This window comes from Mus pahari, chromosome 3, assembly GCF_900095145.1.
Source record: "Mus pahari chromosome 3, PAHARI_EIJ_v1.1, whole genome shotgun sequence".
Taxonomy (NCBI): Eukaryota; Metazoa; Chordata; class Mammalia; order Rodentia; family Muridae; genus Mus; species Mus pahari.
The window spans coordinates 1,174,042-1,187,251 of NC_034592.1; the positions used below are offsets into that span (position 1 = coordinate 1,174,042).

The 13,210-nt window shown below is 44.1% G+C and overlaps 1 protein-coding gene and 1 non-coding gene across 2 annotated transcripts in view; one reads left to right on the top strand and one right to left on the bottom strand.

The window, feature by feature from the left end:
* Rsu1 (Ras suppressor protein 1) overlaps nt 1–13,210 on the bottom strand; it is a 190,619-nt gene that overhangs the window by 164,108 nt on the left and 13,301 nt on the right. The gene's annotated exons all lie outside the window — the stretch shown is intronic.
* On the top strand, nt 11,601–11,707 carry LOC115063799. The gene has a single exon (XR_003843658.1). It is a non-coding gene; the product is annotated as a U6 spliceosomal RNA (small nuclear RNA).

Sequence of the window (13,210 nt, forward strand, 5' to 3'; positions counted from 1 at the left end):
GGATGGGCGTTGGGATGGGCGTTGGGATGGGCATTGGGATGGGCATTTACTGTATCTAACACATGTTTCTGCCCTAATGTACAACCTGCACAAGAGAGCCAGACTGATATGTCTACACCGTCTTGAACTTGAGTCTCCAGAACTGTGAGCCAAATGAAATTTGCTTTGATTTTTGTAAGTAGGTAGCACTGTAGATACAGTCCCTCTGCCTGGATCTTCCCCGTTCACTGTTCCTCATCAGTGTGGTAGGAGCATGGAACTAGCATGTCACACTGCATCCTACCCCACAGCCTGGGTGATAATGTACTGACATGAGGGGTCCAATGGTGAACACACAGTGCAGCTGTCTGCGCAGTCCTTCATAACTAGTAAGCGCAAGGGGGACTGGGAGGAGTACTGAGGTCCTGCCTCAGCGGAGGAGGGTCCTGAGAAAGGCGGATGGGAACGGTACTGACTCAATAATGACTCAGACTCAGTGGTAGATGCAAGCTGCTAGTTCAGGTACTCTGTTCCTTGATGATTCTCAGTATTCTTTATTCTTCGCTTCAGCTTAAGCCTAATAGCTTAATTCTTCAGCTTAATTCCTCTCCCCTCTCATGCTGTTGCCTTCTCCCTCTCACAGAGCCTGAACCCAGTCTTTTATTTACTAAAGCTATATCATCAAGGTTTTAGTCATTGTTAGTAATTATCAAATTTACATAAACTCTATGAGTTCTGGATCAATACTCCCAGCCCCCGTTTCCTTAGACCAAAACTGAGCACAAGGCGAAAGCACACCTCCTTATAGGTGGACACAGCCTGTTCTTTATGGGTAGCCGGCCACAGCTCTTCCATTTTTCTGGTACAGCACACAGCAGTCTTTAGTAACTATTCTCATATAAAAACAGAAAGATAACAGACTACTAAAATTAAAATGATCCCTTACACAGTTCTGAATTTATGTAAGTAATACAGTAAAACAGTTAGCTCTCCCTAATATCTTTCCAGGCACTGTTATCTTCAATTCTTCAGTCAGCTAGAAAAATAGAATACTAACTTTGTATATGCTTCTACATCATCTTTTAACTCTGCAATCTTCATGTCTGTATCCTAGCAATTCCAAAGCCTCATGTACTCTCCTTCTGACACTATTCCTAAATTATATATAAATTCCTGTATTTTCCATCCATACCCTTGCTTCCTGAGACTACTCTAACGCTCTATCCTTGATGTCTCTAAATTCATCCTGGCTAATCAATGCAGCAGTCATTGGACCAGAGGGTACATGTGCTTTCTCATCATTCCAAAATCAAGGCCATGTCTGGCAAGGAACCATTTCCAAAAAATGCCATATAGGCTTTATGGCCCTTATTATTATATTGTCTAGATCCTTTCCCATGACCCTGAAGGCCAAGTAGAAGGCCTGTTCCTACCTTCCACAGCCTCATGACCATTTCCATCCTCATCCCTGAAAACTGCATCTCTTTCATTTATTATGGCATGATTAGCTCTGAGTAATGGGAGAAGTGTATTTCCCAGAAAGAAAGATTGAAAGTAGAGTAGTAAAGACAGCAGACCAACTCTGTGGCAAGAGCGACCATCAGCACACGTGGGGGTCATGAGATCAACAGCCTGGTGATGTTCCACGTAGGAACTGTGTTGCACCTCCCCTTCCGCAGCCATGCCAGACAGGCAGGGGAGGAAGGGCATATGAAAGCATACCTATGCTCTGTTCCTCGCCCAAGCTTGAACTTTGTTGTTTTTCAGTTCCCAACTAAGGCAATTTCCCTCTCACAAGATAGTCTGCTAATGACCGCAGGCAACGTCTGTTCTAACAACCATGACCAGGAGAAAAAAATCCAAAACTTTCTATGTGATTTACACTAAGTATTTATTAGATAGCAATGGTCTAACTCACTGAAAATGTCACCTAGAACCTCAGGGTACAGATCTATAGCTCCAGAGTTCAGGTTGCCTGTGACCAGTCGAACATAGAAGGGTACTGAACTTGCTTACCCAGGTACTCCTGGAACTAAAACTCCTCTCTCACACACCTCTGATGGTTTGCAGCATGTAAACAGATATGTCCTATACAACCAACTCCCTGGATAGCTGTTGACTATCCAGGGAGACTGAAGATTCCGTGCTTGTTTATGCTGGCTTCCTCTTGCTGAGTCAAATAGCTTATGCCTTTATTAAGGCCTACTGGAAAACAGGCTCTGGCAACAGGATATGCACATCTCTGTGATGATAACCTTGTTCTTGAACCCCTCCTCTCAGCATGGCTCCCTCCTCAACATAACCCCCCCTGACCCACACTCCACCCTTGGTCACTCCTGAATATTTCTGTCTGTCCTACATAATGTCTCTAGGAGCCGGGCGTGGTGGTGCACGCCTTTAATCCCAGCACTCAGGAGGCAGAGGCAGGTGGATTTCTGAGTTTGAGGCCAGCCTTGTCTACAAAGTGAGTTCCAGGACAGCCAGGGCTACACAGAGAAACCCTGTCTCAAAAAACAAAAAACAAAAAACAAAAAACAAACAAACAAAAAAATGTCTCTAGGAGGAATTTGAGGGGAGGAAAGAGATCAAGGCAACCCAGAGCTCTCCTGTAGTGTTTAAAAGGAATCATCAAGGCGGCCCCATGTGACTGGCCCTTGAGATCTCAGATGCTGTGGAAAACCTTACCCATTTTTCCTCTTAAGAGTTCAGATTTTCTTGTCTTCTGGATAAAGTAGTCCTTTGTTTCAGAGATGGAGAATTATGACATGACAAAAATCTCAAAAAACTCCCTTGTACCAAACAGGTCTCACAGATGAATCCGTTAAGATTATGTTCCATTTCGTGTGAGAGAAATAACAAACAGCAGGGATTACACTGGGCAGGAGCCTTGCTAGCACACACAGAAGCAGTCCAGAGGTCCCTTGGGTGCCCAAGCTTAGTCCCCACCTTCTACAGGCTAAATGTCTGTCTTTGTACAAGTGTGTTTTGAAGCAGTAATCTTCAAAAGTATTTGGAGGTGGGGCCTTTAGGAGGCGGGGCCTTTAGCAATTAGGCCATGAGGGTGAAGCTTCCATGAGTGGGAGGGGTGTCCTTAGACAGAGAGACACAAGACAGATGGCTTCTCCACATCCCTGCTGCCATCTCCAGCCAATGAGGACAAGACAAGATTGTGGCCATCTACAGAACAGGAGAGGAGATCTCACCAGGCCCCAAATCGGTTGGCACCTGGTGCCTCAACATGTCAGCTCTCAAGACTGTGAAGAAATTAACCCTCACCATCCATGGCTTAATAAAAATACAAATTACTAACAGGTACATCAAGACTTCAGGTGACTAGATGTATAGCTGAGGTCCACCATGATAGAGGTGCGAGATCCAATGTCCACCACTCCCCCTAGATGAAGAGAGAGAAAGTATCCCTCAAGACACATCTGAGAATGTGTACCTGGTCTCCTCTACTCAGGGGCATTCAGTGCATGGCACTGCCTACTGAAAGACAGGCTGGAAAATATACAAATACAGGCAACCACTAATTGGCAAAAAAAAAAAAAAAAAAAAAAAAAAAAAAAAAATTAAAAAAGCAGAGCAGTTTTACTACCAAGAAAGACCAAACTAAGTCTAGCAGATAAATAGCAATCTCTCACACTGACATCTGAATGTCATGGGAATCAATTCTGATTACAAAGGAAAACTGATAATTTTTCCTCTCCCCTTCTGCCTTAATCTTTCCTAAGATGTCAACAAGTAACTAATTAGAAAGGAGAGAAAAAAATCTGTTCTTCCTAATGATGGGAGAAGTTGACAGTGACAGATTTAATTGGGAGAAGCCAACGCTTTTCAGTCATTTCGCCCTGTCCTTCCAACTACCACTTAGCAGGAAGGAGAACAGAGGAGCTGGGAAGTGGAGCTGTTTCTGTAATCTTAAGTTGCTGTTCCCCTGACCACACCGCTAGAATGTTTTTTCTTTCTTTTTTTTTTTTTTTCCTGTCTCACTATTGTTACAGGGCTCTAAGCCAAAGCAGGTGAGAAGGAGAGAAATTAGAGCAGGAAAGAAAAACTTTATAAAAGAGCTTTGAGGAAAATGTTTAGGGCAACAAAGGGCTTGAAGGCTAAGTCTGCAGGGAAGGCAGTTAAGTTGGACGGGATCAAGAGAAACCTGCCAAGCCTGTGACAGGAACAGACCCAGTGACAGGGATGTATTTATACAACTAGCCACTCCCTACCACTTGAGAAAGGTGGGTTCATTGTGACTTTCCTATGACAACTGTGCGGTTAAAAGAGAAGAAAGGATTTACTACAATAGAATGGGTTATTTCAGACTACAAAAGCCACCTGTCAAACATGCCAAAGAAATGGAAACAGGCTGCGTGCCCTGACCTGCTCCTGGTGCCTCACTGACCATAATCACACCCAGGGAAGGTTCTCTACTGTGCTAGTAACACCTCTAAGGGTGGGCTCTACTATTCATAAGTTCCACCAGAACACTGGGAGCAAATTGCTAGCAAACCTCCAAAAGCGATATTCAAGTATGATTGCCCCAGTATCTGCAGAGTCCGTATCAAAATTCAAACCAATTAATGGAAATGTGCCACTAGTTATGTGTTTCGGCTCCTTCACTATTCTTTCAACCTCTCTAAGCAGTGTTAAGAAGTGGGTGTGGTAGCAAGCTTGGGAAGACTCAAGTGCATGTACAGTGATGGACATGCGCACTGCCATGTCAAGGACCCCAGGACCTCAGCCACACGGGAGTGGCAAAGCCTTCCCTGTGAGGTACTCCCTGTGAGGATAGATGGCAAAGCCTTCTTCTAGTCCCAGTGTGCATGTGAGTAGCATGTGCAGAAAATCACCCCCTGGATGTTACAGCCTAAAGACTGCTCCTCCTGAGATCAGCTGAGCCTGCTTCCTGGTTCTGCTGAATACAACAAGCATGCCGCCACCTCTCCATCCGAGAGACCCGCCCACCCGATCCCAGCTTTTCTGTCTTGTGTGTGTTATTTCTTCATTCCCTCATCACTCCCAGTCAGGTTTCCAAATCACCATCTCTGCAAGGATGTGGGAAGATATGATTGTTCTTGCTGATCAATAAGCAAGAGTGGAGACAGATGTAAGTTTCAGGCCAGCCTGGGCTACACAGTGAGTTCCATGAAACACATAGTGAGATCCTCTATCGAAAAGGAACAAAAAGAATACTAGCTGGATGAACAACGAGGCATGGAATCCAAGACAAACAGTGGGAAACAAATGCCTGGATGGGAAGTATTTGTGGAGAAGTAGGAACAGGAAAAGGCTGCTGGCACTGTAAGTGTAACTGTTTATTTTATAACCAAGAAGGGAAGGAGCTGTAAAATGCCGAGGGTTGAATCAATAATTTCATGGGGAAGACAATGCAGGGCTCATTTAGGCAGGTACTCACTGCTATTTACGGACCACACTAAGAACACCAGCCAATAATAACCTCTACTTCAGAGATTCACTTACAGTTTCTTAGAAGTGGCACCGATTGCCCATCATGCTTAAGCCCAAGAAGGTCTCAAAAGGCATTTGCTGCCCTAGAATGGTTGCACCATTTAGGAACAGAAAGCACATACCCATGACTAGATGCTGGTTAATAGGGTCAGAGGGGAAGGAGGAGATCTGAAAGGAAAAGATGATCAAAGGATGTTCCTCACAAGAGAGCACACATAAAGGTGGTGGTGCACACCTTTTATTCCCAGCAGAGGCAAATATGAGTTCAAGGCCAGCTTGGTCTATAGAGTGAGTACCAGGACAGCAAGGGCTACACAGAGAAACCCTGTCAGGGTAGGGGTGGGGCTATGCTTTCAAGTAGAAAGATACCATGTAGTGGGGTTGGCTGTGAGGAACGTGTGGAAACAGAAGCTGTGGAATCAAACAGAGGCTATGAGTGTGGAGATGCAATGTGGAGAAGGTTCAGAACCAGGGGGAGCTCAGCCAGGATTCCAATGCAACAAATTCAGGGAAACAAACACTAAAGCCTCCTGGGAAGGGGGCTGGAGAGGTGACACAGCTGCTAAAATGCTTGGCACACAAGCAGGAGGACCTGAGTTTGCACCCCTAGCACCTGCATGATGTGGGACTGTAACTGTGATGGTGCAGCTGGGCTAGAGATAGGCAGGGCCTTAGTTTTCACCAATCAGTGACCCCCAGCTTTGGTGAGAGGCCCTGTCTCAAAGAATAAGGTGGTGAATGAGATGAAGTCACCTGACATCAGCCTCTGTTCTCAAATGTATGCACACATACATATGTACATGTACACAGTAAACCTGTACATAGGCATGACCCTCCCACCCCTGACACACACACGAAAAACTCCTGTTAAAAGAATCACCATTTCCAGACACACAGGAAAGTAGCTATTGTTTAAATGAGGGTCAGTGTTTTTCATTCTCCTTCAGCATAAAACAGACACCACCAGCAGGCTAAAGCTATGATGACACTATAGAGGTATTTCCAAAGTAACCCCACATAGCATAACAATGGGGCACACTAGTCACTGTTTCCAAGGCTTTCCACTGGGAAACTAGGAAGCAAATGTCTCCTTTGGTGACACTTTACAGATGGGAGGGGAGTCTGAGCTTCACAGAATGGCATTTACATCTATAGAAAAGAATTCAGGCTTGTAAACACACAAAGTGTCAATGAACTTGAAGTGGTCACAAATCCTGTCACTGGTCAGAACTGGCCTTTATTGGCTCCCCAGTGTTGCTGTGATTCTGTTCACAATAACTGGGCTTTAGCCATCAGTTCACCTGGGAGGCACTGTTATCATCAGAATACAAATGGCTCACTGAATCTTGGTGCCTTTTGTGGTATATAGCATGGAATCTGATGGGCCAACTGCACATGCCCTTGGATATTCAACATGGCTACCTTGTTTTACAATAAGGGACGCTGTTCAAAGGCTGAATGATTCTACTATGAACAACAATAATCATTTACAGGTAAACACAGAGACTATCATGTTAATACAAATACAACCAAAGTTGTAAACTATTAAAGAACTGCTTTGAACTTTGCATAGACTATCCCAATAGCCCTTTCATTTTGGTGCTCAGTGAGTTAGAAATTGTTACAACCTTAAGCAGCTTGAATTCAATGATGCCACAAGACTGTGGACACTGACTGGTTGTCAACACCAAAGCTGACCAACTTGAGTTTTGCATCTCTATGATGTGAGATTAAAATGCTATCATTTAACCACAGCTGAAGTTATTTCAACCCGCATGGTAGAATAAAGATCCAGCCCTTAAGTATGCAGGTTCTGGCAAAATATTAAAATGAAGACAGACAACAAAATGTCCAAAACTGAGATATAACACAAAAATGTTCATCAATGCACTCAGAATCATAAAAAATTATTTATTTTGGATTTTAGTCATAATCTAAAACCTTTCTTCATTTCATAGCTAACTATTATAAAAGTTTACAAACTCCTTACTGATAAATTTAAAAACAAACAAACAAAAAATTGATTACCATTTAATATAAAGGGTTTGTCTGCTATGGTTACCTTTACTTCATTCAACAAGAACACAGATTATTACCGGGGACAACTGAGTAAAAACATGATACTTCATTTCAGTAGCAAAGAAATGATGAGATCACTAACTGAGAGCTATGGGCTTGCCAGAACCTCAAACAACAACTGACTTGTTCAGAGCCGGAGCAGAACATGAATGGAGAGGAAGGGGGGCTTCTCCTTTCCCTGCTCCTTTTCGGATGGAAGACCATATGGTCTGCTACAACTTCATGAGACGCCATTCACACTCAATCTCATTTTAAGTCTGTACATGTATGTATAAAAATAATCATTTNTTTTTTTTTTTTTTTTTTTTTTTTTTTTTTTTTTTTTTTTTTTTTTTTTTTTTTTGGAGAACCCTGACTAACATGCAGATAAAGGAGAAAAGTGCACCTTAGAAGAGAAATGCCTAAAAAGAGGTTCAGTTAGGAAAATGTTCAGGAACCAGAGTCAGTGTAATTCCATATCTGCCCATCTGCCTCCCATCTCCTCCTTTGATTCGTGTGTGTGTGTGTGTGTGTGTGTGTGTGTGTGTGTGTGTGAGTTGCTTATTTGCACTGGCTAACGTTTTTTAGCACCAACTGCTGTTTGTATAACATAAACATGTCTTTTATAAGCTATAGCTACTTTGCTGCTTAGTTTTTATGGTCACCTTGACACAAAGCAGAGTCGCCTGGGAAGAAGGAGCCTCACTTAGGAACTAGCTACATCAGCTAGCCGGTGGGAGTATCTGTGGGGCATGTTTTTCTTGAATACCAGTTAATGCTGGAGGACCCAGCTGACCTTGGGCAATACCATCCCCAAACAGCTGGGGCTGCAGAGCACAAACAGGCTAGCTGTACATGAGCCAGAGAGCCAGTCAGCAAGCAGCGTCCTCTACGGTTCCTGCCTCGAGTTCCTGCCTTCAGTTCCTGCCTCGGCTTCCCTCCAAGATGGACCTGTGGGAATAAATAACCTTTTCCTGTCCAAGATGCATTTGGTCCTGGTGTTCAGCACAGTGAAAAGGCAACTGGACAGTTACAGAACACTAGAGCCAAAGGACTCTATGTCTTGGTTATGTTGTGTGGTTATAATCAAATGCCATAAACTAAGTAATTGAAAATAAAGAACAAAGAGGCTGTAAATATGTAGCAGAAATGGGAGAAGATAAACAGAGTAGCTTTGAGGAAAGGAGAAATGATCTAATTATATTATAATCTCTATTAAAACTAATAATAGCCGGGCAGTGGTGCACATGCCTTTATTATTATTGTTGTTATTATTATTATTATTATTATTTTCTTTATTTACATTTCAAATGCTATCCCAAAGTTCCCTATACCCCCCCACACCCCTGCTCCCCTACCCACCCACTCCCACTACTTGGCCCAGGCCTTCCCCTGTGCCTGGTCATATAAAGTTTGCAAGACCAAGGGGCCTCTCTTCCCAATGATGGCCGATTAGGCCATCTTCTGCTACATATGCAGCTAGAGACATAAGCTCAGGGGGTACTGATTAGTTCATATTGTTGTTCCACCTACAGGGTAGCAGCCCCCTTCAGCTCCTTGGGTACTTTCTCTAGCTCCTCCATTGGGGACCCTGTGTTCCATCCAATAGCTGGCTGTGAGCATCCACTTCGGTGTTTGCCAGGCTCTGGCATAGCCTCACAAGAGGCCGCTATATCAGGGTCCCTTCAGCAGAATCTTGCTGGCATAGGTGCACACGCCTTTAATCCCAGCACTTGGGAGGCAGAGGCAGGCGGATTTCTGAGTTCGAGGCCAGCCTGGTCTACAAAGTGAGTTCTAGGACAGCCAGTGCTATACAGAGAAACCCTGTCTCAAAACAAACAAACAAAACAAAACAAAACAAAACAAAACAAAACAAAAAAACCTAATAATAATTTATTTCTGCAATCTAGAACTTGGTACTCAGAGGCCTGAAACTGCAGACAGCATAATCCCACACAGAAAGCAGAGAGACAAGTTTGGAGGGTGGGGGCGGGGGTGGGGGACAAAGGGACCAGCGGAGAAACAATTCAGTTTTCCAGCAGTCCTCTCTCAGGATGATCTGCACGTCCCTGAGATGACAATGACTGACTCCCAAGCCTATTCACCTCCTTTTAGGGCCTGTTTCCCAACACCTTTGGGACCTGGATGAAGCTGCTGGCACGGGGAGTGGGGGGCACACTCAACCCATAGCATGTGAAACCCGAGAACATGAGATCAGTGGCTGCTTATTTTCTTTCTAAGAGTCCTGGGGCAGTAGAATCAGAGCTGAGAGTACATCCTGCTTTCTCGAGACTTCATCTAGGGCTTATTGTTTCTAAATTGGGAAAATAAATTCACACTTGGTCATTATAAGACAGTAGAAAAATCTTACCATAATAAAAGCAGTATAAGTGTGAATGGAAAAAAATCTATATTGAAAACAAAATGACAGCTACATAAAAGAATAGGGCCAAAGGCAGATAATACATATTTCCAAGCAGTGTGAGGGCCACAACCTAATGCCCTGAGATTGGAAGATAAAATCACTAAATGGCCCTGTAGTACAAATTCCTCATGCTAAAAAGGAAAGGGTGAATTAAAGTATTTAACTGTGACAGAAAGGAAGGAAAGAGAAATCAATGTTTGTACAGGACCCATGATGTCAACACGCTGTGTTGGGATATCAATAGTACTGAATGCTTACCAAACATTCACAACATGGAAGCAGAGGTCAAAGAATTTTAACTCAGCTATTCTTCAAAGCAATCCTCTATAGTAAAAGTCACATTACGTGCATCTCTCCCAGATTCAGACATGGAAAATGGGGCCAGGAGAAGTCAAGTGACTTAACTGGCTCTATTGTTCTACACCTGCCCCTGCTCTCCTCCAAAATATGGCTACCTGCTGAGACCCTAGAGATGTTCAGGAGACAGCATCCTGCAGATCGCCTACAGACTGGCGACAGGCACCAAGAATGGAGTGGTGGGGGATGGGCCTCCCCCCTCTTTATAAGCTCAGACTCTTAGTAAACTCGCCGGCTTTGAACAGACACATGTGTTGGCCTCCTTCCTTTTTCACCGTCTAGTCTCTTTCAGCCCCAGCCTGCCTTTCAGGAGTACCCGCTTCGTGTGGCCACACACAGACACCTTCTAAAACTATCCAAATGAGAAACTGGTTGGTTTCTAACACAATCTGCTGCCCCCGCAAAATGCAGCCTATAAACAAATATGCCACTAACAGCACCCCCAGTTCACTCAACTGTTTGTCATGCAAAGGATAAAAGAGAGCTTAGGCCCACTGGTGTGGCTTCTTGCCAAAATGAAGCCATGGGGGCCCTCTGCCAGCACAGAGCCTTCTTGGTCCCTATGGAACCTAGCGGACCGGTGGGGGCAGAGGCTCTCTGTCTTTCCAGGTCTGATCTTGACATCTCTACTCATTTGGTTACCCTCCCTGGCTGCCTCTCCTACTCTAATGTCCACGACTTGTTGTGACCTCATGCTTCTATAGCCATGAATTCTGTCTCCTTCAAAATAGACTGAAAGTTCTGAAACTGTGAGCCAAAATACCTCTAACTTCTAAATATTTCTATTTATTTTCTAAATATCTAAAAGAAGTCTCAGCCATGCACTTTGGGCACACCAGTGAAAAGTAATGAATTCAGACCACATGAGCGTCTACATAGAGCTCACTTCTTCAGTCACTCTAACAGGACTTGAAACATGAAAAGAATCACTATAATAGCTTCAGTTTCATTTTCTCTAGAGAGGCCATGAGTCTGACTGGGAAAGGGAGACACCGAGGAGCCTGGCAAAGATGCTCAGGTGCCAAAGCTGAGGACCTGAGTGCCATTCCCGGAGCCCACAGGGTGAGAAAGAAAGCAGGCTCTGCAGACTGTCCTCTCACCTCCACAGGCACCCGTGTGGTTCAAAGCACCCACCACACACTTTGTGCTTTCACACACATATACACACACACATACACTTTGTGCATTCACACACATATACACACACACATAGCACGACCACAAATACATGATTGCAACAAAACAAAGAAAATTCAAGGGTTTGTAATAAAACAAAAAACTGCTATGAAGTTCAGTTTATAAAAACATGACAAAAGTGCTCGCTTCGGCAGCACATATACTAAAATTGGAATGATACAGAGAAGATTGGCATGGCCCCTGCTCAAGGATGACACACAAATTCGTGAAGCGTTCCATATTTTTATAAACTGCTGTTTCCATAATTGCTGTAGCTTTTTATAAAATAAAAAAAAAATGACAAAAAAACAAAAAACAAAAAAACAAAATAACAAAACCTCCTAAGTAAACTCCACGAACTCCAAAATCCAGGCAGATGGGGAAAATCCAAAGCCATGAAGATCGATGGCGTCACTGTGGCTGTCATGAGGGAAAACCGAAGACTGTCTAACAAACCTCATGAGAGCCTACCAAACTCAGCAGAACTCAGCAGATGGAGAGGGGAAGGAGCAGGTAAAGTGGGGGAGGGGTGTCCACTCCTAACTTGGGGGGGAGGGGACAGCCTGTTAGAGCTGAGGGGTGGGACAAGTCTACCCCATAGCCTAAAAAATGACCGCCATGGGGTTCCTACAAAGACAGGGCCTACAATCAAGACAAGGCAAGTCAGAAATCCTCAAGACCCTGAAGAGGGAAGGTACAGACAGGGAAGGAGGGCTGAGCTGGATTATCTATGCAAGAGCTCTTATGTGTTTAGAAACAACAGGAGGTGCAAAGCTCTAATAGTAAAACAAACTTGAAATATGAAAACAAATCTGAAATGAAAGCAAAGCCCATAAATTTATTAACGTAAAACACAGAAATAGTATTAATTGGGCAGGGGGTCCGGAACTGATCAAAACCAGGACTTCAAGCTGTCTTAGCTAGGGTTTACTGCGGTGAACAGACACTAGGACCAAGGAACTCTTACAAGGACATTTCATTGGAGCTGGCTTATGGGTTCAAAGGTTCAGTCCATTATCATCACAGTGGGAGCATGGACACATCCAGGTAGGCATGGTGCAGGAGGAGCTGAGAGTTCTACATCTTTATCTGGAGGCTGCTAGGAGACATCTGACTTGCAGACAGCTAGGATGAGAGTATTAAATGCCAAGCCCACCGAGACACGCCTACTCCAACAAGGCCACACCTCCAAACAGTGCCACTCCATGGGTCAAGCATATACAAACCATCACATAAGCTGAGCACACATGCCTGCATGTTTTGCTCTCTGCTTTCCAACCCTGGACACCATGTGCTCACTGCTTCAAGCTCAGGCCACTTGCGCAGTGAGCCAGAGGAAACCCTCCTCCCTTGATTTGTTTTTATCAGGGTATTTTATCTAGAACAACTGATGTGAACAATCTGAACTTGGACAACAGCAGCTATGAAAACACAGCCCATAAAGAAGCAAAACTTACTTTTCAATGCAAACCCTGACCCTGGCACTACATCCAGACCTGCGTTGTTCTTGATCTGCACTCTGCAGTCTTAGTAAATCCCCTGTGACCCTGTTAACCATGTAGCCATGTTTGGAAGCCTCCTATGCACATCAGATCGATCCATTAGTCTGATGCTTCCCAGAGAGAGATCTGAAACATGAAAAATTTGCTTTGAAGGGCACAATGCTCTAGAGAGTGCCTTGGTTGATCTGGTTAGTGCCATTTTTAAAGTCCCGCTATACGTTAAGAGTGCTCAGTGTGGGTCAGCCAC